Below are 13,202 nucleotides of genomic sequence, written 5' to 3'. Positions count from 1 at the left end.
GTTACCATATCTCTATATCCTACAGTTATAAAATGCATTTTCTTTTTCTTTTGAGCGAGCCCATCAATGGTGGTGAACTGTTAGCTTATCCATCCATCCATCCATCTTCGTCCGCTTATCCGGTGTCGGGTCGCGGGGGGAGCAGCTCCAGCAGGGGACCCCAAACTTCCCTTTCCCGAGCAACATTAACCAGCTCCGACTGGGGATCGGCGTTCCCAGGCCAGGTTGGAGATATAATCCCTCCACCTAGTCCTGGGTCTTCCCCGAGGCCTCCTCCCAGCTGGACGTGCCTGGAACACCTCCCTAGGGAGGCGCCCAGGGGGCATCCTTACCAGATGCCCGAACCACCTCAACTGGCTCCTTTCGACGCAAAGGAGCAGCGGCTCTACTCCGAGCTCCTCACGGATGACTGAGCTTCTCACCCTATCTCTAAGGGAGACGCCAGCCACCCTCCTGAGGAAACCCATTTCAGCCGCTTGTACCCTGGATCTCGTTCTTTCGGTCATGACCCAGCCTTCATGACCATAGGTGAGGGTAGGAACGAAAACTGACCGGTAGATCGAGAGCTTTGCCTTCTGGCTCAGCTCTCTTTTCGTCCTGGCGGTGCGATAGATTGAATGCAATACCGCACCCGCTGCGCCCGATTCTCCGACCAATCTCCCGCTCCATTGTCCCCTCACTCGCGAACAAAACCCCAAGGTACTTGAACTCCTTCACTTGGGGTAAGGACTCATTCCCTACCTGGAGAAGGCATTCCATCGGTTTCCTGCTGAGAACCATGGCCTCCGATTTAGAGGTGCTGATCCTCATCCCAACCGCTTCACACTCGGTTGCGAACCCGATCCAGTGAGTGCTGAAGGTCGCAGGCCGATGATGCCATCAGGACCACATCATCTGCAAAGAGCAGCGATGAGATCCCCAGCCCACCAAACTGCAACCCCTCCCCACCCCGACTACGCCTCGATATCCTGTCCATAAATATTACAAACAGGATTGGTGACAAAGCGCAGCCCTGGCGGAGGCCAACCCTCACCTGAAACGAGTCCGACTTACTACCGAGAACCCGGACACAGCTCTCACTTTGGTCATACAGAGATTGGATGGCCCTGAGTAGAGACCCCTCACCCCATACTCCCGCAGCACCTCCCACAGTATCTCCCGGGGACCCGGTCATACGCCTTCTCCAAATCCACAAAACACATGTAGACCCGGTTGGGCATACTCCCAGGCTCCCTCCAGGATCCTTGCGAGAGTGAAGAGCTGGTCCGTTGTTCCACGACCAGGGACGGAATCCGCATTGTTCCTCCTCAACCCGAGGTTCGACTATCGGCCGAACCCTCCTTTCCAGCACCTTGGAGTAGACTTTACCAGGGAGGCTGAGAAGTGTGATACCCCTATAATTGGCACACACCCTCTGGTCCCCTTTTTAAAAAGAGGAACCACCACCCCAGTCTGCCACTCCTTTGGCACCGTCCCAGACTTCCACGCAATGTTGAAGAGGCGTGTCAACCAGGACAACCCCTCCACACCCAGAGCCTTGAGCATTTCTGGGACGGATCTCATCAATCCCGGGGCTTTGCCACTGTGTAGTTGTTTGACTACATCAGTGACTTCCGCCTGGGAAATCGGCGACAATCCCCCGTTATCCTCCAGCTCTGCCTCTAACATAGAGGGCGATTAGTCGGATTCAGGAGTTCCTCAAAGTGCTCCCTCCACCGCCCTATTACCTCCTCAGTGTAGGTCAACAGTGTCCCATCCTTACTGTACACAGCTTGGATGGTTCCCCCTTCCCCCTCCTGAGGTGGCGAACAGTTTTCCAGAAACACTTTGGTGCCGACCGAAAGTCCTTCTCCATGTCTTCTCCAAACTTCTCCCACACCCGCTGCTTTGCCTCTTTCACGGCAGAGGCTGCAGCCCGCCGGGCCCCGCCGGGTACCCTGCAACTGCCTCCGGAGTCCTCCGAGATAACATATCCCGGAAGGACTCCTTCTTCAGTCGGACGGCTTCCCTGACCACTGGTGTCCACCACGGTGTTCGTGGGTTACCGCCCCTTGAGGCACCTAAGATCCTAAGACCACAGCTCCTCGCCGCAGCTTCAGCAATGGAAACTTTGAACATTGTCCACTCGGGTTCAATGCCCCCAGCCTCCACAGGGATGCACGAAAAGCTCCGCCCGGAGGTGTGAGTTGAAAGTCTGTCGGACAGGGGCCTCCTCCAGACGTTCCCAATTTACCCGCACTACACGTTTGGGCTTACCAGGTCTGTCCAGAGTCTTCCCCACCCCCTGACCCAACTCACCACCAGATGGTGATGGGTTGACAGCTCTGCCCCTCTCTTCACCCAGTGTCCAAAACATACGGCCTCAGATCAGATGAAACGATTATAAAATCGATCATTGACCTTCGGCCTAGGGTGCTCTGGTACCAGGTACACTTATGAGCATCCCTATGTTCGAACATGGTGTTCGTTATAGACAATCCATGACTAGCACAGAAGTCCAACAACAAACAACCACTCTGGTTTAGATCAGGAGGCCGTTCCTCCCAATCACGCCTCTCCAGGTGTCTCCATCATTGCCCACGTGTGCGTTGAAGTCCCCCAGCAGAACAATGGAGTCCCCACTGGAGCCCCATGCAGGACTCCAGTCAAGGTCTCAAGAAGGCCGAATACTCCGAACTCCTGTTTGGTGCATATGCACAAACAACAGTCAGAGTTTTCCCCCACAACCCGCAGGCGTGGGGAGGCGACCCTCTCGTCCACGGGGTAAACTCCAACACAGCGGCGCTCAGCCGGGGCTTGTGAGTATCCCCACACCCGCCCGGGCGCCTCACACCCTGGGCAACTCCGGAGAAGAAAAGAGTCCAACCCCTATCCAGGAGTATGGTTCCAGAACCGAGACTGTGCGAGAGGTAAGCCCCACCAGATCTAACCGGTAGCGCTCCACCTCCCGCACCAGTTCCGGCTCCTTCCCCCACAGAGAGGTGACGTTCCACGCCCCCAGAGCCAGCGTCTGCCGCCCGGGTCTGGTCCGTCGAGGCCCCTGACCTTCACTGCCACCCATGTGGCATCGCACCCGACCCCAACGGTTCCTCCCACAGGTGGTGGGCCCATGGGCTGGAGAGATGGGAGCCACGTAGCTTGTTCGGGCTGTGCCCGGCCGGGCTCCGTGGCAAACCCGCCACCAGGCGCTCGCCCGGCGAGCCCGCCCGTCTGGGCCTGGCTCCAGGCGGGGGCCCCGGGCTTCCTCCCGGGCAGGGTCACTCCATCTCTACCTTGCTTCTTCATTGGGGTTTTTGAACCATTCTTTGTCTGGCCCCTCACCTGAGACCACTTTGCCTTGGGAGACCCTACCAGGAGCACAAAGCTCCAGACAACACAGCCCTCAGGTTCACAGAGACACACAAACCTCTCCACCACGATAAGGTGATGGTTCACGGAGAAACATTCAATATTTGGAAGGACTGTGCCGTTTGTATATAACATTAGCACTGATTCCCACTACAATATTTTTTGTTTATTGTATTTCAACACCATTGTCAAGCTCCTGCACAGTCAGTGCTGCATTCGTTCCACATTAAAAGATGTATGTCTTTCTGGTATTAGCTGTCGTTGAGGTGATGGCAAATGATCAGGCTGTCAAAATTCACAGCAACAGGCAGTGGTGGAATGTAAGTATATTTACTTTACTTGAGTCCTTTCTTTTTATGCCATTTTCTATTTCTACTCCACTACATTTCAGAAGGAAATATTGTAGTTTTTACTCCACAACATTAATCTGACAGTTTTAGTTACTTGTTACTTTAAAAATTAAGATTTTTGCTCACAAAACACAGTAATAGTTTATAAAATACAATGTTTTATTATAAATTAAACTACCCAACAATATAGAGGCCTACAAGTCCAGCTGAAATGATTAGCCGATTAAACACTTAGTTGATTGACAGAACTGTTTTGATCGTTTCCAGTTTCTTAAATGTGAGGATTTTTCTGCATTGAGTACTTTTACTTTTATTACTTTAAGTACATTTTCCTGATGATACCGACATACTTTTACTTAAATAACATTTTCGATGCAGGACTTTTACTTGTAACAAGAGTATTTTTACAGTGTTGTATTTAGTACTTTTACTTACACATCATTTGAATCACTACACAGAGTTATGTGCAGAGTTGCAGGGTAATGTAGTTAGTGCTCAAACAACAGATGGGATTAAGCAACAGCTAACAATGAAGTGATGTAACACACATAACACACCAATCAAATTACAGCATTGACATTTTCAGAACCAAAGATTCACAACCCCATCCAGAAAAATGTATACAAATTTTTAAGGACACAAGCCAAACATCAAGGACAAAGTAAAGTACACATTTAATGTACTTGTGCTTCACTTGCAGATTTAAAGGTTTGTAAATGTTATGCTAGATCGGATTACTAGAGTAGTATTACATCAAGACCTCTCAGCATGCTTTGCATGTCTACATCAAACCCCATTGCATCATGTTTCCATTTAGTCTTTTATGTTGACCTGAATAAAGCCTCACTCTTCATTCTGAAAGAGAGTGAAAAAAGAATAAGAAACAGCCCTTCTTCAACAGTCTTTCATTTATCATAAGGAGCCTTAAAGGGAAATATATATTACAAACAAGAAAGCTGCTGTTGGTCCAACAGCCAAGCTAAACCTCATTCAATCATTCGTTTGTTTTTTCCTCTTTCCTTCACTTATACTCCTCTCTCCATCTTCCTGCCTGCATATCTTTCTCACCTTCTCTTTCTTCGTCTGCCTCTCTTTCTGTGTGGCTACCCTTATCCAAATTACAGAAAGAAAGCTTGGTGGGGTCCAACAGCCTGGAGTTGTGGAGCTTTCTCCTGAATTATGCTATTTGTCTTAAAGGCCTGGTGGGTCTGCTTTCAACATTTTCACACATGTCCTGCAAAGGGAAGAAGAGAGGCAGATAAAAAAAGAAGAGCTGGTGATGGGCTGGGGGGAAGAGAGTGTGTAGTGTGTGTGTGTGTGTGTGTGTGTGTGTGTTTACACTGCATCTGTTCTTGCATATACATGTGTGTGGGCTTGTCAGTAGCCTATGTATACGTACATTATTTGATAATACTAATAATTATTTGGTAAACACAATGTAGTGTCCCACTCTACACAAGTAAAGGTTAACTAAACATCAACTTCTTTTAAACAGCTCAACACAACACAATGCAGTTTATGCACTACAGCAACAGATGCATTGTACAAGTACATTCATACATCCAGGTGTCTTGCAAACTACCCCAGCATGGCCTGTTATTTGGCGAGGGGGAGGAGGGTTCTGCATCAGCCGTATGCTTGGCCAGCTATTGGTATTTAAGACTCAACGTACTCCGGTGGTTCACATCAACACATGCACATGCAACGCTAGTTGATAGATTAAAGTTTTGCCGTATCCGGTCGGCAAAACTCCAAACACATTCACGCGGTTCACAGCCGAGGAGACCAACGTTTGCTATTGATTTTTCTTTTTGACAAAATGTAAATAAAGAAATGTCACAAAAACATAGTTTGCGATGTTTTGGGCTCACTCTCACTGAATGACGAGGTTATGAATGCATGGTGATATTTTTGCAATGTAACATTAGGCCGAGATTACCTCACTATAGACGATGCAGCTCTTCTGTCTCTCCTCTCCCGTGCTGCTGCTGGGGCATTTGGGTTAAGTGGCATCGGCACATGCAGTTCAACATCACATCTCCTTAAGTCCACTAATATTTCCTCATTTATGTCATCAACACATCCATGATTCATGGAAATGTTGTGTAAAACATGGTCATATTTTTCCTTGTATTTATGTATGGTTTGCAAAAAAGGGAACTGCTGGGATGAGAGAAGCAAAGTGTATGCGCGATGTGCACACTCTACATTATGGCCAAGCATGCGCCCTTAAAATAGCATCTGAATAACGTGCCACTGACTTTAGACTAGGTTTTTCCAACTCGCAAGCCAACAGAGAGTTGCTTGACTAACCCTGGCTGCAAATTACATTTGCTGCCGCTAGGGGCGTCTAGATTTCTATGATGAGCCAAGAAAGGGTGATTAAAAGGGTGATTAAAGGATATGACGACAAATTACAAAAACAATACAAATACATAATTTAACATGAATGTTGAATTATTTATTTACAGTCATCAGCAGACAAACCTACAGGCTCCAAAAGTGGATCCGCCTCACTACAAGTTCCTTTCTCTGCCACTGGAAACATTTTTCTGTCCAGCTAACCTTGATTTAACACTGACTGGATAAATAAGCTTTGTGTTAATAAAATCTACTACTAAGATTTCCTCAAAGTTGAACGAAATTTTAAAGAAGATGCTGTCACAAATGGCTGTCTGTTAAGTACACATAACCAATGATATACATGAAGATGGTAAGATTCCATTCTTTATCTTTTAGTCTAAGTCTGACATTCACAAATAATTGTAGCTAAATCAAAACATTAATTTTTACTTGCTCTATCAACATTTTGTATTGTATCAATGTTTCTGCCTGTGTTCCTAGATGAAACAAAACATTGCACCTGCTTTTATGAGATATGTGTATTTGTGTATTTGTACCCATGTCAAAACAACAAAAACACCATACAAGATACAATAAGTGTGTGTGTGTGTGTGTGTGTGCGTGATAGACACCTCCAGACACATATTTCATGGCTTGATGGTTTCTCTGTGTGATGCCGGGGCCTGATAGCTTATCTGTGAAATCCTCCTCACTTGCCTGGAGTTTAGTTCAATAAAATGTGGGAAAGAACAACCATTGATAAAGAAACCCCAGCGAGGGGATAAGATCAGATACAGGGGCCTGGTAACACCACTCAAGTTGGGAGTCTTAGGTCAAAGCAGGACAGACTACACTATCATGTACTTGGTATATACATCATACATCTTCTTTCTGCTTGCAGATTACGGTAGCCTTTCCTTATTCCTGTTTGCATTGCAGATTTCCTTTATAGGTCTGAGGCTACCAAAAAAGGAAGACAATATATGTGATCATGTTTCCATCATTTTCAAAATCCCACTCTTCCATATCTAGCTACTGAAATAAGGAAATTATTATTATTAAATTATTACCTGTACTGCAACATGTAGTGCTGTATTAACACCTCCCTCATGAGTGATGTAGCCTATTTCATCCTTTTATTACTGCTTGTTACTGCTTTGCATGGTTGAACGGTGCAAGAAGATGGCTAGGGTCTGGGTTGCTAGGATGTGTTTTGATGCTTTCATGGCTTTCTGTACTGAATGTGGATACTGTTGAAGTGTAACTGTGCTAATGTCTTTCTGCTTCCTGTAGCTCTGCATGGCTTATTGAGAAAGCTTATTTGTTGCTCTAGCTGTCTTTATGGTGTCTTGTTGAGTTCTGTCGGTTAAGTTTAACCTGCACCAATATCTTGCGGTTTCCTGTTGCTCTGGTCTAAAAACATCTGGCCAAAGGGCTACAGTTGAAAATTAGCTGGCTGGCTCACATTGGCACATTGACAGAAATGTTAATTAATGTGTGTTGTCCTTTATAAAAAGAAAAGTAAAAATTAAAGTAAAAACAATGGCCACGTTGCAGCACTCTCTCTCCCAGTATACTGAGTAAACTGTCCTTAATAGAAGATCATGAGTCTGTCTCATCTGTCATCTGATCATGCCTCTCATGACTACAATTTTGTCCTGATTTCAGCTATAGTTTCCACCATATATTTACTTCTGACCAAGAAACCGCACAGTAGTAGACATTCTCCAACTGTTACACCAGTTACACGACGTGCAATGTTAAAAAAAGCAAACAAAAAAGCAGCAGGAAAGTAAACAGCAGCCAGCAGTTTCAGTGAAGTTCTTCGTCGTGTGTGTGAACAAACACAACCATTCAAGTCGATGAGCTCACATTGAGCAGATGTCTCTGTTTTAGTGATATTTGACAGATGGACCCCGATTACAAATACTTGCTATCAGGTGAAAGATGGACATGTACTTCCTGTATTTTATAAGCAAAGAGAAATGAATGGTAAAGATTTTTTTATACAGGTGTTGAATGTGTCTTGGCAATGAGTGAATGTCTCTTTAGAACGATAATAATAATACAAATGCGTCAAGTTGATAAGGGCTGTCGCGATAACTGCAATATTGTCAAGCCAACCGCAAGGGATGGCAAGCGATTAATTAGCCCCACGAAACAATTAAATCAATAAAATGCTACTTTTTATACAATCATATTGCAGTATGATTAAGAACAAATTAGTCTTGCATTGCCAGACCTTCCTCCACAGCACTACAAAGGTGGGTCTGGCTAGTCCACTCAACATTTTGGGATGGGAGAAAAATGTGCTCTGGTTTATTGGCATTTCTTTAAACCAATCACAATCGTCATGGGCGGCGCTAAGCTCCGCACGGAGCCTCTGCAAAATAGCCTCGGGAAGGAACTTGTTTTGGTGGAACGTGTACGTTCAAAAGTTGTTTAAGTTGTGCGAGAGAAAACTCAGATTGGACAGATAGTCTAGCTAGCTGTCTGGATTTACTCTGCAGAGATCTGAGGAGCAGTTAACCATAATCCTCATAAATTGACCAGAGTATAACATTTTAACACAAAGAAAGTGGAAGAAAATGGACATCGCCGAAAAAGACATGCATCCGGAGCAATCCCGGAAGTGGAACTTTTGGATATAGACTAAGAACAAATATACTTCTCAAATGGCCTGTATTGAAGAGTGCCGTTTGTTTTGTTTTTATATTGAGGAAGTCTAAATTGATGGACATACATTACACACAATGAATAAAAAAAAAGTAGAGAGTGAGTAAATCAAGGATGTTTAAAGGAATACTGTGGAAAAATAGGGCAATGCTTTGAGCATCTTTTTTGCAACATATGTTTGTCGTATAGGGACAAGAAGAGGGGAGGTTAAGAAAGAACACAGACAAAGAATGAAATGCAGGGTAGTGAAGCACAGACAAGCTTTGAATTTTTTGTCTGAAGATGAGGGGTGGATGGTGTTAAAGAGTGTTAAAACAATCGTAATAGGTCTTCAAGTCAGCCTTATCTGTGTGCGCAAACACAAACACCTACTGCTGAATCAAACTCTACAGCAACAGACACAAAAGCCTAAAGTTAGTTAGCCATGGCGTTCCACAAGGCTCAGTGCTTGGACCAATTCCATTCTCCTTATATATGCTTCCTCTTGGTAATATTATTAGGAAACACTCAATTAACTTTCACTACTATGCGGATGACACCCAATTATACTTGTCAATCAAACCAGACGACACTAGTCAGCTAGCTAAACTTCAAGCGTGCATTAAAGATATAACATCCTGGATGACCTATAATTTTCTGATGTTAAACTCTAACAAAACTCAAAGTCAAAGTCTCTTTATTAAAAAAAAAACTGAAGTTATTGTGCTGGGCCCTAAACACCTCCGAACCTCATTATCTAAAGACATAGCTACTCTGGATGGTATTGCCCTGGCCTCCAGCACTACTGTCAGAAATCTAGGGGTTATTTTTGATCACGATATATCCTTTAATGCCCATCTAAAACAAACCTCAAGAACAGCCTTTTTTCATCTTCGTAACATTGCCAGAATTAGGAATATCCTGTCTCAAAACAACGCTGAAAAACTAGTCCATGCATTTGTTACTTCCAGGCTGGACTATTGTAATTCCCTACTGTCAGGTTGCTCAAATAAGTCCCTTAAGACTCTCCAGCTGATCCAGAATGCTGCAGCGCGTGTTCTCACAAGAACTAAGAAAAGAGATCATATTTCTCCTGTATTAGCTTCTCTGCATTGGCTTCCTGTAAAATACAGGATTGATTTTAAAATCCTTCTCCTGACCTACAAAGCTCTAAATGGTCAAGCACCATCATATCTAGAAAGGCTCCTAATATCTTATTGTCCCACTAGAGCACTGCACTCCCAGAATGCAGAGCTACTTGTGGTTCCTAGAGTCTCTAAAAGTAGAATGGGAGCCAGAGCCTTCAGCTACCAGGCTCCTCTCCTATGGAACCAGCTCCCAATCTGGGTTCGGGGGCAGAAACTGTTACCTCATTCAAGAATGAACTTAAAACTCTCCTATTTGATAAAGCTTATAGTTAGGGAGTGAGGATTTGCAGTGTCCACCTAACTGGCCCAACTGCTTCTCTTCATAATTGTTAGATTAATAACGTATAACAAAAGTAGAGGGAGGCAGGCCAGCTAAGCCCGATCCGGCAGGGATGAGTTCAAAGCCCGAACAGGCTACCTCTCCTTATGTCCTGTTTCTCTTAGTTACGCCGTTATAGTTTTACGCTGTTACAGTTTTAGACTGCCGGGGGACTTCCTTCCTTCTTTTTTTCACACTGAGCTGCTCTCTCTCCCTTTCTATTACCATTTGTGTGTATCCCGTCCCAGAAATGCTTGTTACTAATCCTAGCTTCTGGGGAGTTTACTCCCCGGAGTCCTTATGTTTTTTCCCCCAGCGTATTTCCTTGGAGAACGCTGGCACCAAGATCCTGGTTGCAGCTGTCGCCGTGGTCCTGCTGCACTCCCTACTGAGCTCAGCGGTGCCCTGCAATGTCATGCTGCGTCCTGCTGAACCCTGCAACTTCCTGCTACGTCCATCCATGCTCTGCTGGGCCACGCTACATCCTGGAACGCCCTGCAGCGCCCTGATATGACATCAACTACTACGACTACCATTTGAAGTCACTGTTCCATTATTAATTTGACTATTATCAATTTTATAAAATAAAAATAAAATATTATCGCCACTGTCGCACTGCTTGCTCTTGAGGGAATTACTGTAATTGTTGGGGCTTTGTAAATTATAGAGTGTGGTCTAGACCTACTCTATCTGTAAAGTGTCTTGAGATAACTCTTGTTATGATTTGATACTATAAATAAATTGAATTGAATTAAAGTCAATATCACTGCTTCTGGAGCTGCTGGTTGACACACACACAGAAATTCTTAAAACTCCAGCCAACTTCTCAGGGTGGCATTGTTCAAATACGGGCTGCTCAAACTCTGTTTAATTTATTACAGGGCCAGGCACAGTATACTGTGTGTGTGTGTGTGTGTGTGTGTGTGTGTGTGTGTATTGTGTGCATGGAGCCGAGGATGGGGACAAAGACAGAAACAGTAGGGAGGAAGAGAGAGTGAGGGAAAGATGGCAACAGAGAAGAGAGCAGAGAGAGTGCATGCAAATATATAAGAGAGAGGTACACAAAGAGAGAGAGAGAGAGAGCAAGAGAGAGAGAGAGAGAGAGAGAGAGAGAGAGAGAGAGAGAGAGAGAGAGAGAGAGAGAGAGAGAGAGAGAGAGAGGGCATTTGGGTTCGGATTATTAGTGCTCCCTAGTGGTTAGCTGGCGGATTTATTAATATGATTTATTACATTGTCCCTGCTCTGGGATTTTGTTTGTTCCCACTCACATCCCTCTCATATTGTTTTCATCATGTGTGACTTTGAAATTGCCGCTGCCTTTGAGCCTCTTAAGCAGGCTTGACATATACTTCAACCCCTCCACAACCATCACCACACCCACAACCTCTAAACCCCCCAGCCCCCCTTCCCTCCACCACCAGCTCCCCTAAAGCCGACCCACACATACAAAGGGCCCAACAATGAATTCTAAGAAGCAGACTAACAAAGGCAATTGTGTTGATGTATGTAGCTCTTAGGATGGGTTACTGTGTGCCAATGGACAATGTTTTGCCGAGTTCCGTCCCCATTGTTCCATTTGAAACAGAGTTAGGAAAATACCCCATTTATCGTCAAACAACGGCCTCATGTTTCAATATAAATGTTAATGCTGTCTTCCCGAGCACAGAGTTAAGTCCATGGGGGGTTCTCTAAATACAAGGAAGAAGGAGCTGCAGCCAACGGAAGAAAAACTACAAGGCAGTTTAGAAACAAGAAAGTAATCCAGCTTTTCACAAAAATCCTTTTTGTCAAAATGTCATATTGGATTAATAAAGTCCAAACATGGTCATTTTGGAGTTTAATTTTGTCCAATCGAAGAAATAAAAAGTCTAACTAAATAGTAAATTGAATACCTCTGAAAAAAGATCAGAATCAGAAAAAGATTTATTGCCAGGTAAGTGGCACTTACTAGAAATTTGTCTTGGTTAATGGTGCAGATATACAAACATTTTTAAACAATAATATGAAATAAACAAATACAGAAACAAATAACACATACACATAATGATATAACATTAAGAAAGAAAGAAAAAAGAGCCTGTATGGCTTAGTGCAGGATGTGCAATAGTGTTGATGGATGTGCAAAAGTTACAAAAAGATATATATAATATGTAGAGGACAGGATGTAGGATTAGATTTAATGTCAGTGACGGATGTGTGTTGCATCTTCAAGTCTCAAGTCTACAGCCTATTTACCTACAGATTAGTTGTTTTTGTTGCAGTTGTGACAGTATAATGACTAGTAATAAAACTCTTACTAAACAATTACCTACTTAAACATTTATAATTATATTTAGCATTCTGTAAAAAACATGGATTCCAAAAACAGTGGCTAGCTCAAACCTCTCAAGAAATAATCAGATGCAAAAGAAAACTCAGAATCTGAAGCTGAAAACATCTCTGCAGCGAGAACACAGCCAGCACATGTTTCTGCCCCTAACGAGTGCACTCAAGATCAAGACGGACTTGAAGTAAAAACAAGCAGCCGGTCCACAGGGAGACCTCTCCATCCTTATTTCTTTCTCTCTCCTATGCTTATCCTGTGATCTATTCACTTCATCCCTCCATCTATCCTTCTTACTTCTTTGCTTCTGAAAATGGATGCAGGTAAAACTTTTCTCCTCAGCACCTTGGAGACATACAGGCATGCTAGAATAAACATTTCGTAATGGAACTATTGATTGGCCTTGGGTGCTTTGTTTTTTTTATCAATGCAGGTAAAAGTATTCTCAAGGTGATGGAGATTATGAAGGGTTCATTTATTTGTTTACTTATTTAATTCAATCAATTAAAGCTGGGAGAGGTGAGAAAAAAGATTTATGAAGACTAAAAACAACAAACACATTTTAACAGTGCATTTTATATTAAAGGATAGGTGACATCATAAAATAAAAAATGTGCTGCAAAGTATAAAATATTTTGGAGAACAAAAGCTGAGTGAGTGAACCAGATAGGAATTAACTTGGTATGAACTCAGTGTTGTTTTTTAATCTCATGGCG

General features: G+C 43.9%; 1 long non-coding RNA gene across 1 annotated transcript in view; it reads right to left on the bottom strand.

The window, feature by feature from the left end:
* Positions 1-4,083: 4,083 nt before the first annotated feature.
* LOC114567397 (uncharacterized) overlaps positions 4,084-13,202 on the bottom strand; it is a 72,135-nt gene continuing 63,016 nt past the window's right edge. The window contains exons 2-3 of the long non-coding RNA XR_003694170.1: positions 4,767-4,932; positions 4,084-4,553 (exon numbers count right to left, since the gene is read on the bottom strand). This is a non-coding gene — a long non-coding RNA (uncharacterized LOC114567397). The remainder of the gene's footprint in view (positions 4,554-4,766; positions 4,933-13,202) is intronic.

This window comes from Perca flavescens, chromosome 13 (genome assembly GCF_004354835.1).
Source record: "Perca flavescens isolate YP-PL-M2 chromosome 13, PFLA_1.0, whole genome shotgun sequence".
NCBI lineage: Eukaryota > Metazoa > Chordata > Actinopteri > Perciformes > Percidae > Perca > Perca flavescens.
This window is presented reverse-complemented; position numbering and strand designations above follow the sequence as displayed.